General features: G+C 40.6%; 1 long non-coding RNA gene across 1 annotated transcript; it reads right to left on the bottom strand.

The window, feature by feature from the left end:
* Positions 1-7,326: 7,326 nt before the first annotated feature.
* On the bottom strand, positions 7,327-16,973 carry LOC134475152 (uncharacterized). Its single transcript, XR_010046137.1, has 3 exons — positions 14,400-16,973; positions 9,449-9,678; positions 7,327-8,656 (listed from the first exon to the last, which is right to left on the bottom strand). It is a non-coding gene; the product is annotated as an uncharacterized LOC134475152 (long non-coding RNA).
* Positions 16,974-17,052: the final 79 nt, after the last annotated feature.

Below are 17,052 nucleotides of genomic sequence, written 5' to 3'. Positions count from 1 at the left end.
TGAATGTTGGACCTTATCAAAGGCTTTTTCTGCATCTATAGAAATGATCATGTGATTCTTACTTTTGGCTTTATTGATATGGTGGATTACATTTATTGATTTACGTATGTTGAACCATCCTTGCATTACTGGGATGAATCGCACTTGGCCATGATGTATAATCTTCTTGATGATTTGCTGCATCCTATTTGCCAATATTTTATTGAGGATTTTTGCATCTGTGTTCATTTGGGAGATCGGTCTATAGTTCTCTTTTTAGTTGGGTCTTTCTCAGGTTTTGGTACTAGAGTAATATTTGCTTCCAGGAATGACTTAGGAAGGATTGCTTCTCTTTAAATTTCATTGAATAGTTTGAGGAGTGTCGGTATTAGGTCTTCTTTGTATTTCTTGTAGAATTCTGCAGTGAATCCATCTGGGCCTGGGCTCTTCTTTGTAGGTAAGGACTTAATTACATTTTCAATTTCAGTAACAGAGATTGGATTATTCAACAGTTTTACATCCTCTTCATCTAGCTTTAGTACCTCATATGTTTCTAAAAATCTGTCTATTTCTTCTGTGTTATCAAACCTTTGAGAGTAGAGGTTTTTGAAATAGGTTTTGATGATCTCCTGTATTTCTATTGGGTCTGTAGTGATTTCACCTTTTTCATTTCTTATTGCATGAAATTGAGCTTTTTCCTCCCGTTTTTAAATAAGGTTGACTAGGGGCTTATCGATTTTATTTATTCTTTCAAAGAACCAACTCTTTGACAAGTTGATTCTTTGGATTGTTTTCTTAGTCTCTATTGCATTGATTTCTGCTCTGATTTTTATAATTTCCTCTCTTCTTTTGGCTTTGGGCTTGAATTGCTCTTCTTTTTCTAGCTGTTTGAGGTGTAGCATCACGTTATTTATTTGTATTTGTTCTGATTTCCTGATGTGGGAACTCAGTGCAATACATTTTCCTCTCAGGACAGCTTTCATTGCATCCCACAAATTCCGGTAAGTTGTATCTGCATTTTCATTTTCTTTTAGGTATTGTTTAATTTCTTCTGTGACCTACTGTTTACTCAAGAGTGTGTTATTCAGTTTCCATGTGTTTGCAGGATTTTTGCAGTATCTTTTATCATTAATTTCTAATTTCAGAGCGCCATGATCCGATAACATGCAAGGGATGATTTCAACTCTTTTGCATTTGTTTAAATATGTTCTTTGAGCTAATATATGGTCTATTTTAGAGAATGATCCATGTACTGCTGAGAAGAATGTGTATTCTGATGTTGTTGGGTAGAACATTCTGTATATGTCTATCAAATCCATTTGTTCACAGGTGTGATTCAGTTCTGTTATTTCTTTGCTCATTTTCTGTCTGGTTGATCTGTCCCTTGGTGTCAATGGTGTATTAAGGTCTCCTGTTACAATTGTGTTACTGATAATTTGAGTTTTCATTTCTGTTAATAGTTGTTTTATATAACTGGGTGCTCTGGAGTTTGGTGCATATATATTTAAGATAGTTATCTCTTCCTCTTGGAGTTTTCCCCTAAGGAGTATGTAGTGATCTTCTTTGTCCTTTATGGTCATTGTTGGTTTAAAGTTCACGTTGTCTGCAAACAGAATGGCTACTCCTGCTTTTTTTTGGATTCCTACTGCATGAAGTATTGATTTTCATCCTTTGACTTTCAGTCTGTAAGTATCCTTCTGGGTTAGATGGGTTTCCTGTAAATAGCATATGGTTGGATTTTGTTTCTTGATCCATTCTGCTAGTCAGTTTCTTTTGATTGGTGCATTGAGACCATTTAAATTAATGGTTATTACTGTTAAATGCTGGTTTATTGTTGACATGTTATTTCTGCTGTTGCATCTTTATCTTTCTGTTCTGTTTAATTATCTGCTTTGCTTAGTGGGTTTTTCCTTTTTGTTTCTAAACTGTCTTTAAATATTTTTTGCAGGGTTGGTTTGGTGTTCATGAAGTTCTTCAGCTGTTCTTTGTAATGGAAGTATCATATTTCACCATCAATTTTGAATGATAGTTTTTCAGGATACATCAGTCTAGGTTGGAAATCATTTTGCTTTAGGATCTGGAATACTTCACTCCATGCTCTTCTTGACTTTATTGTTTGTGCTGAGAAGTCTGCTGTGATTCTGATAGGTTTTCCTTTATAAGTGATCTGTCTTTTCCCTCTGACAGCTTTTAATAATCTATTCTAGTGTTGGATTTCTGGGACGGTGATTATTATATGTCTGGGTGTAGTTTTATTTTGGTTATGACTATTTGGAGTTCTATATGCTTCACTGATCCTGATGTCGGTTTCTGATCGCATGCTTGGGAAATTTTCAGCTATTACTTCTCTAAATATCCTCTTGACATCCTTTATGTTGTCTCCTTCTTTTTCATTAATCCCTATCATTTTTATGTTATTTTTCTTTGCATCATCTTGCAGTTGTTGAATTGTTGTTTCCTGATTCCTTGTTATTTTTAAAAGATCTTTCCTTTCCTATTCACTAGCTGCAATCCTGTCTTCAAGGTCTGAAATTCTATCTTCACTTTCATTGAGGCGGTTTACAACTTTCAGTGGAGTTTTTTATTTCCTGTATATCTCTGTGCATCTGCATTATGTATTCTCTTTGTTTCTTATATTGCTCATCTAGGGACTCTATCTTTTTGTTTAGTTCCTCCAATTTTTTAACTGTGTTTTCTTTAGATATATTCAGAATCTCTTTCATTTCTTTTATCATTTCTTTTATCATTTTACCTGGAAGATTATTTCGAGTTTGAATTTCTTTAAAGCTTCCTGGAGTTATTTGTTAATTTCAGTAGCTATTGTGTCCGATATTTGAGGTGAATGGCATACATTTTCTTCTATATACATTGCTCCTAGGATTTCTTGAGATGGGCTGCAGGTTTGAGGTTGTAATTTGGTCTTTTGTTTTTTCATTTTCCTATATTTCTGTGTTTCATGTGTTATTTGAAAGCTTACTCAAGGTCTGTTGGAAATCCCCTTCTATGTTCGCAGCTCCTGAGACTCTGGCACCCCATTACCCTAAGTCACTCGGCCTGTAGAACCAATGGTCCTCTTCTGCCTGTTTAGAACTCCATAGTTCCAGATAAGTTGGGCTTCAGGGACACTGTGCGCCCACCTGCTTGTTGGAAGCTCCACAGTTCTCCAAGCGCAACATGGATGGGGAGGCGGATGTAGATGCCTCAAACCCACTTATCTACTTCACTGCACCCAGAAGCCTGGAGGGTCCCCAACATTCTGGGCTTTGGGCAGAGTGCGCTTAGCACTCACCACAGGTCGCGGGGCCTCTGGAACCTGTGATGCTCCCCTGCTTGCTGAGATATCCACACTCCTCCAGACACATGGGGAGGCAGATGCAGGCGCCCCAGATCCGCCCAGCCACTCCTGTGCACACCGATGGTGAGGTGCAGGAGTCCCAAATAGGCTGGGCTCCAGGGATAGCATGCGCCCGCCTATTTGTTGGAAGCTCCACAGTTTTCTGAGTGCTGCCAGGATGGGGAGGCGGATGTAGATGCCTCAAACCCACTTATCTACTTCACTGCACCCGGAAGCCTGGAGGGTCCTGAACAGACTGGGCTTTGGGCAGAGTGCGCTTACCACAGGCCGCGGGGCCTCTGGAACCTGTGATGCTCCCCTGCTTGCTGAGATATCCACAGTCCTCCAGACACATGGGGAGGCGGATGCAGGCACCCCAGATCTGCCCAGTTCCTCCTCTGCACACCAATGGTGAGGTGCAGGAGTCCCAAATAGGCTGGGCTCAGGGGATAGCATGCGCCCGCCTACTTGTTGGAAGCTCCACAGTTCTCCAAGCACAGCCGGGATGGGGAGGCTGAGAAGTGTTTTTTAAAAGCAATTTTATTTCACTATAATTGACATACAATTAACTTACTGGTTTAAACTACAAAATTCAATGAATCTTGACATGGAACAAGGATATAGCTCAGTGGCAAAGGGCTCCCTGGCAAGTACAAGATCCTGTGTTTGGTTCCTGGTACCCAAAACAAAACAAAACAAAACTAAAGCTAAAAAAACAAACAAACAAAAAAAACCCCTAAGAATCTTGACCTTCATGAGCCCCTTGAAACCCCTCACCCCAGTGGAGATGCATACATCATTTTCACATTTTCTTTGTGGCTCAGTGTAATTGCTTCCTTCCATCCTAAGCAATGCATCTACTTTTTGTCTCTGGGAACCAGTTTTTTTTTTTTAGAGGTGCCAGGTCTGTAACCACCCAGGATTGCGGGGGGGGGGGTGTTATTTGATTTTGTTTTTGTTTTTGTTTTGGGGGGAGCTGGTAGGGTTTTCAATCCTCATAACCATGTTAGGTTTCCTGTGTGCTTATCCTTGTCAGTGGCTGAGCCATCACATCACACTGTGTAGATGAACCACAAATCCTCATGTGTCCATCAGCTGAGGCCCTGTGTGGTGTTTCCAGCTTTGACCTTAAAAATGAAGTTGCTGCAGTCATTCTTGTGTTTGGATGGAGATAGCACTCATTTCCCCAGGGAAGGTACTTAGGTGTGAGGTTGCATCTTACAATTCTTCATGTTCAGCTCAGAAATTGTGTATCTATCTTTCAAAGTAGTTGTTCAAAGCAGAGTTAAGATTTCTGGATCTTCCTGTATTTTGTTTGTATATTTTTCAGTCTTTTTGACTGGATTTTATAAAACTAACCTAAGGAATGGTTTTTTTTATTATTTCTAAAAGAATTTATTAATTCTAGAATTCTATTCAACATAAAATTCAGCACTTTTTTGACTTTGGATAGAATTTTAAAGGTGGAAAACCCCCAAAATACTGTATATACGCACATATATAAATCACCTATAATCTTAGCATCACAAATCTTTTGCTATGTGATGATTAATCTTCATTGTCAACTTGATGGGCTTGAGAGCTGTCCAAGTGACTGGTAACGTGTACTTCTGGGCTCATCTGTACGAGTCATGGAGGAGTGACCCTAGGTACTACATCTGGTCTCTGGTACCTTCCTTCCTGGCACTGTCCCTCCACTCTGCTTCCTGGCCACCATGAACTGAGCATCTTTGCTCCAGCACACCCTCCTGCTGTAGTGTCCCTGCCTTGGAACCACCCAGGACTGAATCCCCTGAAACCATAAGCCAGATTAAACTTCTCCTCTTCTTAGTTGTGGGTCTTGGATTCTGTGTCCCACTAATGGGAAAGCTTGACCAGGACAATTGTTTTTATTTTCATATATATGCTTCAACCTATGCAGCTTTTGTAGAATTGACCATAATTAACCCTTACTCTGAGGTCAGATGTTTGAACTGTTTTCAATTTTTTTACCCCTTTAAATGAAATGTTTACAAACATACTGTTAAATGTATTGTTTCATGATTTAGAATTTTTGTGACTAATGGAATTAGATTATCCTAAAATGTAAATATTTACTTATTTTTTATGTTTGCTTTTATATAAATACCCAGAACACACAAATCCTTAGAAAGCACAATAGTGGTCCATGGCTGAGCATGGGGAATGGAGAATGACAGTTTAAGGAACCTGGGTTACCACTGGGGATGGTGGAGGTATTCTTTGCCAGGCATGATGAGGGTCTCATAGGCCTGAGTCATGAAATGCCACTGAACTGGGTGCTCCAGGACAGATGCTGAATTGTAGACTTGAATCTTGCCTTAATAAAGAAAGAAGCACAGAAGAGGAGTCTCCCTACCCCCACCACAGACATGCAGAGTGGGAGCCCCCTGAGGACAGTACTGGTCATGGAGAACTTTCCCAAACGCTTCTTCTCCTCTCTCTTCTGCTCAGAATGAAGGGATCAGGGACTTGTTACTGAGTGTAGGTAAAGAATCAAATGTGCAGTCTGGAAACAGGAGGCTTCATCTGTAAATTCTGTCCTTTGAGTGATATATTGGATGTATGTTATGATCAGGACCTGGGAGAGCATTACTCATCAAAAAATGAACAGAGAATTACAGAATTGTCCCTGAATCCACCCATCCCTTCTGGCCCCTTTATCACCTCTTATCTACCATCTAAAATATGTTAAAATATGCACGATACAAAATCCATTACCTTAGCCAGTGACCAGTTCAGTGTCATTAAGAGCATTTACCTTGTGCAGTCATGAGCACCATCCTGCTCCAGAACTTTATTTCCAAACTGCAACTGTGAACCCTCCCAGCAATAACTTCATTTCCCGTCTTTAAACCCCTGGAAACACCATTCTACTATCTGTCTTATGAATTGGACTCTGCTGGATAATCACATACATGTAATCAGATAATATTTTCCTTTTCTTTCTGTTTTATTTCACTTAACACAATATTGTAGGATACATATATAGTACCTGTTCATCCATCCTTTGGGGATTATTTCCATATTTTGTTTCATGGGAATAATCCTATTGTGAACATGGGAATGCAAATATCTGCTTGAGCTCCTGATTTCTATTAAGGTCTATAAGTAGATGTAGAATTGTTGAATCACAGGATAATTCTATACAATTTGGAGAGGACAGCTATGCTGTTCCCTACAGCACTGAGTCCATTTTACAACCACACAAACAGGTCATGAGGTTTTAGTTTCTCACTTTGATCCTCTGTACCAGGGACTGGGCACAGACTTTAATCAAGTTGCTGGCACTGATCATGCATCTGGGAAGCCTCAGACTACACTTCACCTGATGGGTTTGTGTGGTACATGGGGCAGTATGAACAGAGAGGGACTGGACCCAACCTGCACCCAGGTTAGGGTCAGTTCTGCAGTGATGAGAACTCTTTAGAGACTGTCCCCTTCTACACCATGGAAACCAGTAACCTAGTGACCCACGCCTTGCAGCTCCCCACTACCCAATGAAGCCCAGATGCCCCACAAAGCTGGCCTTTGCAGGGTGAGTGTGTGGATGCTCCACTTTCTGTGTTTTAGGGGAAAGAGCTAGATGAATCAGCTCTTGCTCCTACGTGACCAGTGGAGCAATGTTTGGCTGAGTCCTGAACTTAGTTGCTGACTTTCACAGTTCCCAGGGAACTGATGTTCAGTCTGGGATCTGCCTTGGGTGAGCTGGAAGAACTAGACTGTGTTCAAATGCCCTGTTCATGCCTGGGGCCCCAGTGAGTGCCAGAGGCTAGATGGGAGAGCTGGGGATGTAATCCTCACCCCTCAGTTCTCCTGGATCAGTGATAGGAAATCTTTTAGAGACCAAGGGCCCAAAATGCAACCAAAAGCTCACTCATTTATTATAGTGCCAACACTGCAATTAGACCTGAGTACTGACCTGAGGTTTTAGTTAGGAAAAAGAACTCATCCATTGACACATTTTGCCTTTAAAGAAAAATACAATCACAAAGTTTTCTATGACACAAACAAGTTTTTACTTAAAAGTGACAGTTAACATTTGGTATGCTTTCACAAAATTAATGATATCTTTGCTGGTGTATGCATACTGATAATTTGTCAAAGGTTGGCTCATTCTGCATTAGTTTCAGAGGAACACATGCAATTCTCAAGTCATCTGTTAATCTGTTTCATGTATCAGATTTAATAAGCTGAAAACAGTGGCCCACAAGCATAAGATGATCCAGAGTAACACAAGAATTCACCAGTGCTTTCATTGACTTAATTTTTTTTTGCTCTTTTTGAGACAGGATCTCACTATGTAGTTTAGTTTAGACTGCTCCCCAGCTCACTTTACAGCCCAGGCTGGTCTCAAACTTGCACCAGTCCTTCTGCCTCAACTTCCTGATTCCTGGAATTACAGGCATGCACCACCATGCATGGCCGATTTTAAATTATTTGGCAGAAAGTTCCACACTTCAAGGATTTTGTTTTTCACTTTAAAGATAGTAAAAATCAAACAAACCAAACAAAACAGAATAAACTCAATCAAAACAAAGCAAAAAACAAAGCAGTGAAATTGGCACAGAACTTCAAAGCAAGATATTAGGAAAACAATAATGGCTACCACAGTTCATCTCATTATCTTCACAATTGCTGTCCATTCCACAAGATATAGCAAAATCAAACCAAAAGAAAACAATAAAACCCATCAAACTGGAACACTGAAAAAAGCAAAACAATCAGAATGAAACAAAACAATGAGAAAAATATTGGATTTCAAAGATAAGATAGAAGAAAATCTCCCATATTTGCTATATTTCATTATGTTATCCTCCCAATAGATGCTCAGACCTTTGGTCCCAGACCTGCAAAGTCAAGCAAGCAATACAAGCATTCAGGTGCTTTTTGGACCTCAGTTGCTATCAGCTCAACATGTCCGCAGAACCAGCCAGTTGCTTATGGGAGAGAGCGATGCTGATTCTCAGCCCATGTGCTTGTGGTCTCACAGGAGGAGCTGACTTTTCTCTTCCTGGACCTCGCATGGCTTTTAAAGCTTGCCAGACAGCCTGGCTGGTTGTTTTCTTGGTGGGCTCCTCCTAGGCCCATTATGGCCCATTCTCGGGAGAAGCTGAGTTTTTTCCTCAGGATTTCGTTTTCAGAACTGCCAACTGTGCTGTCCTTTGTCATTCTTTCACACTCTGTCTTCTCAAGTGTTGCTCATTTGTCATAGAAATTATTTGTCCAACAGGTTTTTCTTGAAATTCCAATAATTGTATTTCCATATTTCCAAATCTAACCAGTGTTACGATGAACAATCAAGTTCTTCAAATTTGGCTTTATCTGGAGAAGAAAGAAAACACAGGGTGAGCTGGCTGTGTTGGCGCATGCCTATAATCCCTGCACTGAGGAGGTGAGGCAAGAGGATCTCTGCAAATTCAAAACTAGCCTGGGCTACAAAGTGAGCACAAGGTCAGCCTGAGCTGCACAGCAAGACACAGTTTCAAAAAACAAAAGCAAACAAACAAACAAAAAACTCCAGTGTTGTCTCCATGTCACAGAACTGTGAAAGTCTGGTACTAAGATTCTCCTTTGAAGCTACTACAATGGTAGCAAATTCTTTGTAGGTTTCCTGATGGCTTGTGGGATTGTCAGCAAATGTTGTAGAATTTTCTAAATGCATACTTAGAATTAGAAAATAATTCAGCTGCCTACTTTCAAGATCTCTTTCAAAAACCTGCAGTGTTGGATCAAATGTGTTGATATTACGATACATTTTTTCACCTGTTTTTCTAAACTTTGTAGTTTTTTGTTTAGTACACAGAAGTGTAGCATAAAATCTATGAAAACCGTGAGACTTTTATGTGAGGCCACATCAGTGACCTGTGGATATTTCTGCCATTTTTCATCCTAAACAGCCTTATTTCATCCAAGCAGCTGCAGATCTCCCCGGACACGTCAGCTGCTCAGCCATGGGACACCATTGTACCTAAGTAAATCAATACACTGAGCCATATTTTGCTATGCACAATAAAATTTAAAATCAGGCATCTACAGGAATATTTGTTTTAGAATGATAATTACAAGAACTAAGAGACTGGGAATAGTTCCAGTTTTCCTTCTAGAAACTCTCACCTTTCAGTTTCACCAAGTTTAGCAACACTTTTGTGGTTGGTGTCAAAGCGTCATCTGACACTTGATGTACAGTACCCAGCAGTTTCACCACACAGAGTGCACAGTGCTGTCCCACTGTGTGCAGTCACTCCAATGACTCTCTTCAGGCCTCCTGGGGTGATCTCTGCCATGTATTTTCAGTTTTGTGCTTTTTTTCCTCTTAGTCATTTTTTGGTTTTTAAACTTCATGTCTATGAAAAACATAAAAGTTTTTTAAAGGTAAAGCACCAAATACAAACCTACCCCTACAACAAAAATAGCTAATACTATTAGTTAACACTAAAGAATTGGGTGTTACCTGAATTCACAATCTATATCAGTGATTCTCAGTTGGGGTTCCTCTTGAATTTTCTGGCCATCAGCACAAGGAAGCAATGTTTTACTGACCAGCATCTTTTGGCCTGCCCTAAAAAAGGCATCTGAGTGCGTTGCCTACCTTGTGGGCTTTTGCTAGCATCACACCCAGGCCAAGCAAATATATCCTTGACTTTTTTTCATAAATTAGTCACACACAACTAAACATGATGCTGTTTATATATGCCAGGGGGACGGCATAACATTAAAAGTGTCTCTGTCTCTTAATTACAACCTCTTCATTAAAACTTAGATATTAAGTTTCAAATTTTCATAAGAAAACTCAAAGCTAAAATCTTGCATTAGTAAAAATAGATGTACTAAAACTCACACTTAATACGAGCAGAGTCAAAGGCCAAGGGTAAAGTGCCCTGTGTTGACAGGCAGAGAAAGATGTGGGGCAGGTACATGTCAAGAGGTGCCAAGGAGACCAGCAGTCACCAGAAGAGCTGAAGAACAAGACTCCCTTTGTGACCTCAAAGGGAGAATGACCATGTTAACACCTTGATTTCTGATTTTGAGTTCCCAGGCCTTTAAAGAACACATTTCTGCTGTTTTAAATCATTTGGTGTGTGGTACTCTAAGCTTTCCCTGGGAAGCTAATATAACAATTCACTGTGTGTGAGGCACTGCACCAAGTACTCCAGGTGACAGTGGGAAAGTAGCAAAGACCCTTCAGTGGGGGAGGCAGACTGTCCCCCTCTGTCCTTGGTGTGAAGTGAAAGCTTGTTTTCCCAGTCAGTGCCTGGTCAGGCATCATAGCTCGGCTCTTTGCTCATCTCTCTGTCAGCTTTCACACTTTGACAGCCCTCTACCCGGTTTGCAGTTAGATTTGGAAAACCTGAGATCTTTTGGGTCACCACACAGGCCATGGTGATCAATGCCTATGCTGAATCACGATCACTGTGGTCAGTTACACACCTGCACACCTATCTTCCCTCTAGGTTGTGAGGACCAGATGTCATGGGTTACTAAGTCTAGCGCCCTGCACATGCTAGACAAGAGCTCTACCACTGAGCGATGTGCCCAACACTGTCAGGGATTTTTAACATCACTTGTATTATTTAGCAAAGTGCCTGGCACAAGTGCCTAAAGACTACTAAAGAAACAGGTTAAGAACAAAGCTAACTTGGCATGCTACTACATGCCTGGAGAGCCAGCTGCTCAGAAAGCTTAGGCAGGAATACCATTTGACCTTATGAGTTTAAGGCTTGCCTCTCAAAAAAAAAAAAAAAAACAAGTCTCAAATAAGCAAAACAGATCACTCTGAGGTTATGAATATATCTATCTATATAGATAGATAGATAGATAGATAGATAGATAGATAGATCCACTTAAAGAGATGTTAGGAGTTTCATAGCCACAGAACTGTAATTGCCCTCAAACTAGCAATTACCCAAAAATACATCAACCTGTGAGTAGAAGAGACTGGCCAGGAGAAGGGACAAATCAAGGTGAGACTCAGAGTCGTGAGAACAAATACATCTGTAACTACATGAAACAGGTCATAGATGTAATGGCTTGTGGATGGATCAATGTGTAAAACTCACAAACATAAAGATAAGTGAAAAAGTCACACACACCCTCAGAAAACACAAACTGTAAGAGCACATACAGGGATATAAATGCACATGCATATGTATAACTGATAAAAACAGGACAAATTATTCTCTGGATAGTATTTATCTTGGGGGAGGAGAGGAGAAGCAGCCAGAAAAGAGGATAAGAGGTGGATGTTAATTTCATTTATGAACATTCATTGAATTCAACATTTTCCTTTCTTATTCCTTGTTACCAAAGCTTCACTTTCCTAGCTGCCTTCCTACGAAACTTGTCAAAGTTGACTCTCTGCTCCGTCTCCACCTCCTGGCCATTCTGTGAACTACAATGCTCTGCTAGAGAGAGTTCCTGACGCAGCCAGGCTGAGTGAGAGGGATTCTGGTTAATACTTTGGGCAGAAGACAAAGCCAGCCAATCAGCCAAGCCCTTCTAGTGTGCAAAAACCAGTTTAGGGGCCTTTTGTTCAAGCACACAACATCTCTCAGACCCAACACCCACATGTGCACTCAAATAGAGTGGGACAAATCCATCAACCTAGTCACCTCCTTCTGATTGCCATCTCTCCTAGGCACCACAGATCTCACTTACAAGTGCAGTTTGCAGGTCGTAAATATGAGGAGATATCTTTATCGCACTCTACATCTTAAAAACACCCTACACTCTTGGGAAAACAAATGTATTTAATATACTATGAGGTTAGCAATAATTAATAGCAACACTATGTAGAAACTTTAACATGTATTTACTTAGATTTTACTCATAAGGCAAAGTTTAGATTTTTTAATAAAATACAGAATTTGAGGATTAAAGGACGTCTATAGAAATCTCGTAAATATAGGAAACTATGTTAATGACCATATATATATATAGACTTATTACCCAATACAATTGTATCTCATTCATGTAGTAGCAAAATGCTTATTTAATAAATCCCAGTAGATGTAGATCAAGCTTTAAGTGCCAGGACCAACTTTAAAGAGATGTCTAGATATTTAACGGCTGCTTAACCTTTACATGTACACTGTGTGACAGAGAGCACCTGCTATTTTTGTATGCACTAAACGTATGCAGCCTTAACTCTGTACCTGACATTCTCCTGATCTCAACAACAATTTTCCTGGGATGGGGACAGAACAACCAACCACCAAAGCAGTGGTGCAGCTGCTCCCAGAGCTTTTCTTGTCTTGGTTCATTTAGGAAGTTGCCACAGTCCTCTGGGTCGCTCTTTGGGCCCTGTTTGTGTTTTCAAGAACTTTCTGACAATATGGGGACCATCGTAAGAGAGGCAGGAGCCACTGTGAGGGGTTTAAGAGTGGAGGAGAAAGAACTCCACATGCACCTTGGAAAATTAGTGATGCACAGCTGCAGAACAGGGTCAGGTCAGGGCGTTGGCAACACTAAGAGTGAGCAGCAGATGGAAGGGAGCTGCTTCCTGACCCAGGCTAACAGGATGCTTGCAGAGGGCAGGCCAGGCTCAACAGGCATGAGCTGCGAGATGGTGGAGGATGAGGACCCAATCAGATGTTAAGGGTGATCAGAAATCAGGGATGGAGGCTTATGGCCAGCTGAATTAGCAGGACACTTCCTAAGATTGGATAATGCAGATACCTGAGCCTGTCACAGAGTACATAGCAATTCTCCTCCATGACAAGACAGGAAACTCTACACAAGGCCCAGCATGAGTAGAGGTCCCCATCTCCTCTTTGTGAAGACTCCTCAGACCCTGTCAGGATCCTGACTAGGGTTTGGGCAAGGAGAGAATATTTGTCAGACACAAATGCAAGTGACACATGCCACTACCCAATACAATTCTTAAAAGTCAGGGCTGTGAAACAAAATAAAACAAAACCAGAAAGCTAAGATTAAGACTTCCTGAGGTAAGTCAGGAAATAGCTGTAGGAGAGTAGGCAAACCAGCTGAAGGTGATACTGCAGAATGTTCCTAGATTTAGAGAACAACTGAAGCTCTTCACCTCCTCCTCCAACACCCCTCACCCAGGAATGTCTTTGTTAACTAACAGTCAGATGCATGTGTGACTCAGGTGTCCGCCTAGGCAGGGAGCTGTCTCTGAAAATAACTCTGTGGGAATCCCCTGCAACAAACTTCACTGCATCTGCCTTATGGGGCTGCCTTGAGGAAGTGCACCTGAATTGCAACACTGTTTCCCATGTACTATTTTTTTAGACTTCTATTTTTCACAGCTGACACTGAATAACTAGTAAACATTCTTTTCCCTCTGCTGTTAAGAACGGCAATGTCCCACTGAGGGGAAGGAAGTGCAGGCAATGTGAGTTAGACACCACTGTTGGCCCATGAGAGATGCACACATGAAAATTGCTTTTTGTTTGTGTCTGTGATAGTTTGGATTGTAATTGTCCCTCAGAGATCCTTGTGGTAGAGGTTTGGTCATCAGCCTGTGGCACTACTGGGAAGCCAGCATGAAAGAATGTAAACACAACAACATATACAGAGCCTGGATGATAAAGATACAATTGTTCTCTCTGCTTGCTGCCTGCTGCTGCTGATGGGCCGATGTCTGCCTTCCTGCTGTCTCTGGGGACCTCACAAGCAATTTACCCCTTAGCCTCCTCAACTCTGATAGCTATAAAGGCAAGGGAGTAAAGTTCCCTCCAGCAAGGAGGGGGTTCTGAGTAGGATACCCACGAGGCAGTCTTTGTCTAGAAGTTTTAATGGGTTTAGAAAAGAGCTACCCTATGGAAGACTACCTACTTTTCAGGGTTCAATCTATGCAGTGTTGTGAGGAATCACTCAGAATGCTTCACATTTCAGGGATATCTAAAGACAACTGAGGACCTGACCCTGGTTGTCTGCATAGGCACACAGTGGGATATAGTTATGTGACCATGACTTAGCACAGGTGAACTTGTATGCACTGGATAGAACTCTACACAAGAATGTAAATATGAGATAACAACCTGGGTAAGAATTATACAATAAAAAAACACAGTGGTTCTCTGCTGTGCTCCACGCTGCCTACCTTTGTTGCTGATGTCTTGAACATGTACATTCTCTAATCTTGGGACCTCACGCATGAACATCTTCCTTGAGTCACCGAAGCAGGCCAACCAGTGTTCACACAGTGCCCATGCACAGGCCATGTACCCTCCAGCCAATGGCCTGCCAGATTATGCTCTGGAAAGGTCTGGAACAGCTGAAGGACAGTCAACAGATGTTTCGGTAAGGTCCCTGGAGGATCACAACTCAGCAGGCTCCATTTTGGACTTCAAGATTCTGTTTTGGGGCTGCTGGCCTTAAGGCCTAGTAGAATCCTAACTCCTATTTCAGTAATTCCTGTTACAATGATGTCAACCTAAATCAGTCACCCTGGAACCATGTCTACAATAAATCATTAATAGGAAAAGGGACGCTAAAAATGTACAAACAATAGTTACCTTTCTACACAGAAAAAGTGCAAATATTTCTAATTTTTTCTCCTTGTTTGTTGGACTTTTTGAAATGTGTGAATATTATCATAATTATCAAAACAATGATTAAGGGGCAAACAGAAAAAGAAAAATTAGAGGATGGGGAGAGGATTCAATGGTGAAACTTTCAAAGCCCCATTGCGTGGTGACCTGATTTAGGCCTCTGCTCCCTCCCACTGCAGGACAAGCCATTGTCCTCTTGTTTTTCTTAGGGAAACACAACAGCCTTGTTCTTCTTCCTTGATGGCCAGGGATGCATGGCTGAAGAATCAGCTGCAAACAGTTTCTCCTGGCCACCTCTGACTCAAGAACACCATGGAAATGCTGTTTCTCACCTCCAGTCTCTGTACAGCTGCTAAAATAAGTGATTGCTTTTAAGTGAGAAAATTAAGCATGGAAAAGTGACTGGATCTGTTTAAGGTCATTTCTGCAATTGTAGAGTCAGCATGCAGACCCTGTTCCTGGTATTTGACAGTCAGCTCCTGCCACCTGAGGCAAGGGATCATTCTGCTACAGTACATTGCTTGGGGACAAAAAAACTTCCATCAAATAATAGCAAGATTCTTAGCCTTGGACCTCTTGATTCATATTCCACATGCAAGAGTCTGAGCCTTGAAAATATCTTCAATCAGCTTGGACCTAAAACTACAGTTCCCTGGTCAGTCATTTGGACTGAACATCCACCATAGTACATTCCCATAGCTTAAATTCCAGGATAAGAAAGGGAGGGCTGGAATGTATCTTGAGGTAGAGACTTGCCTAGCAGTTAGAAGGTCTTGAGTTCCATGCCCAGCATGAGATTGTATAACTGCTTACAAGTGATTTTTAAGACCAGAGGGAGAATGAAAACTGGACAGAGGAACACTATTTGCTATAATAAAGCAAAAGAAATGACAAGCTTAGTGCCTACACTAAGGAAATCTGATGAGACCTCATTTCACTATAGAGCCTTATAAGTAGTGAAATTCTGTGTGATACAAATCTAAAATTGTGTGCTACTGCTTGTTTTCTTTCTGTCAACAAAAGTGCACCATTTTTGTGTCAGACATTGAGGTGAGTACTGAGAAACAATGATTACCTGTTGTTTTAGTTACTTTTCACTGGTTGTTGAGACAAAATACCTGATGCCCAACATGAAAGAATGAAGGGTTTATTTCTTACAGATTGGAGGTTTCAGTCCATCCTCAGTTGGCTCCAAGGCAAAATGACATGGCTGAGAGGCAGCAGTTTGTGGTGGATACAAACAGCAAGCATGAACAGCAAAAGAGAAAGGCAGGCCTTCTTCCCACAGGTACACTGTATGTTCGCTCCACCCCTGTGTAGATGTAGCACTCATACCACCAATCTAAGTGTTAGACAATGAACCATTCAGAAATGCTAGATTTGGCCACATCCATGATTGCATGAGGCTTGAATGGTCACTGACATAAACCATGACACCAGTAGAGACAAAGAGCCTGCTCTCATACTCTCACCACAAAGCTTACAGTCTATTGATATTTATCAAATCACTATCCAAATATGGGCTGAGCATTCCTAATATGAAATCTGAAGTCTGAAATGCTTCAAAGTCCAAAACTTTTTACTACTGATACAGTGCCAAAAGTAGAAAATTCCACAGCAAGAAATTTTGTTTTCAAACACAAAATGTTTTTTAATTAAGATTATTGGCACATTTTAGGTGTAAATTATGATCATGTTAACCACGGGAAATTTGTAGCATACATGATATGAATCTTTTTTCTCCATTCCCCTACCTTTCCTTCAAGTCTCTTCCCCTCCTTATTTATGAAAGGTTTGTTTCTTTCTTTTCTCATTAATTTTTTTTGCCTTCCTTCCTTTCGCCCTCCTCCATCCCTAATTCCCCATCTCATTAGATAACATTCACAATATGTATTTTATTTTGGTTCTTATCTACATTTTCAATTTCCCACAACAGGAAAACAACTCAGTACACATGTTAAACATGACATTATTAAAAATATAATGTAAAATTATCTTCAAGCTATGAATATGAAGTATATATGATCTATAAATAAATTTCATGTTTAGACTTGGATCCCATCCTCAAGATAACTTATTATATATATGCAAATTCTCCAATAAACCAAAAATTCACAAATTCCAAACACATCTGGTTCCAATCATTTTGTATTAGGGACAGTGAATATGCAGATGTTTAATTAACAATCTTATGGAAGAAGT

The sequence above is a fragment of the Cavia porcellus genome, unplaced genomic scaffold (genome assembly GCF_034190915.1).
Source record: "Cavia porcellus strain 051 isolate PalLab524CR breed Dunkin Hartley unplaced genomic scaffold, mCavPor4.1 scaffold_230, whole genome shotgun sequence".
NCBI lineage: Eukaryota > Metazoa > Chordata > Mammalia > Rodentia > Caviidae > Cavia > Cavia porcellus.
The sequence above is the reverse complement of the archived record's forward strand: the minus strand, read 5'-3'. Positions and strand labels throughout refer to the sequence as shown.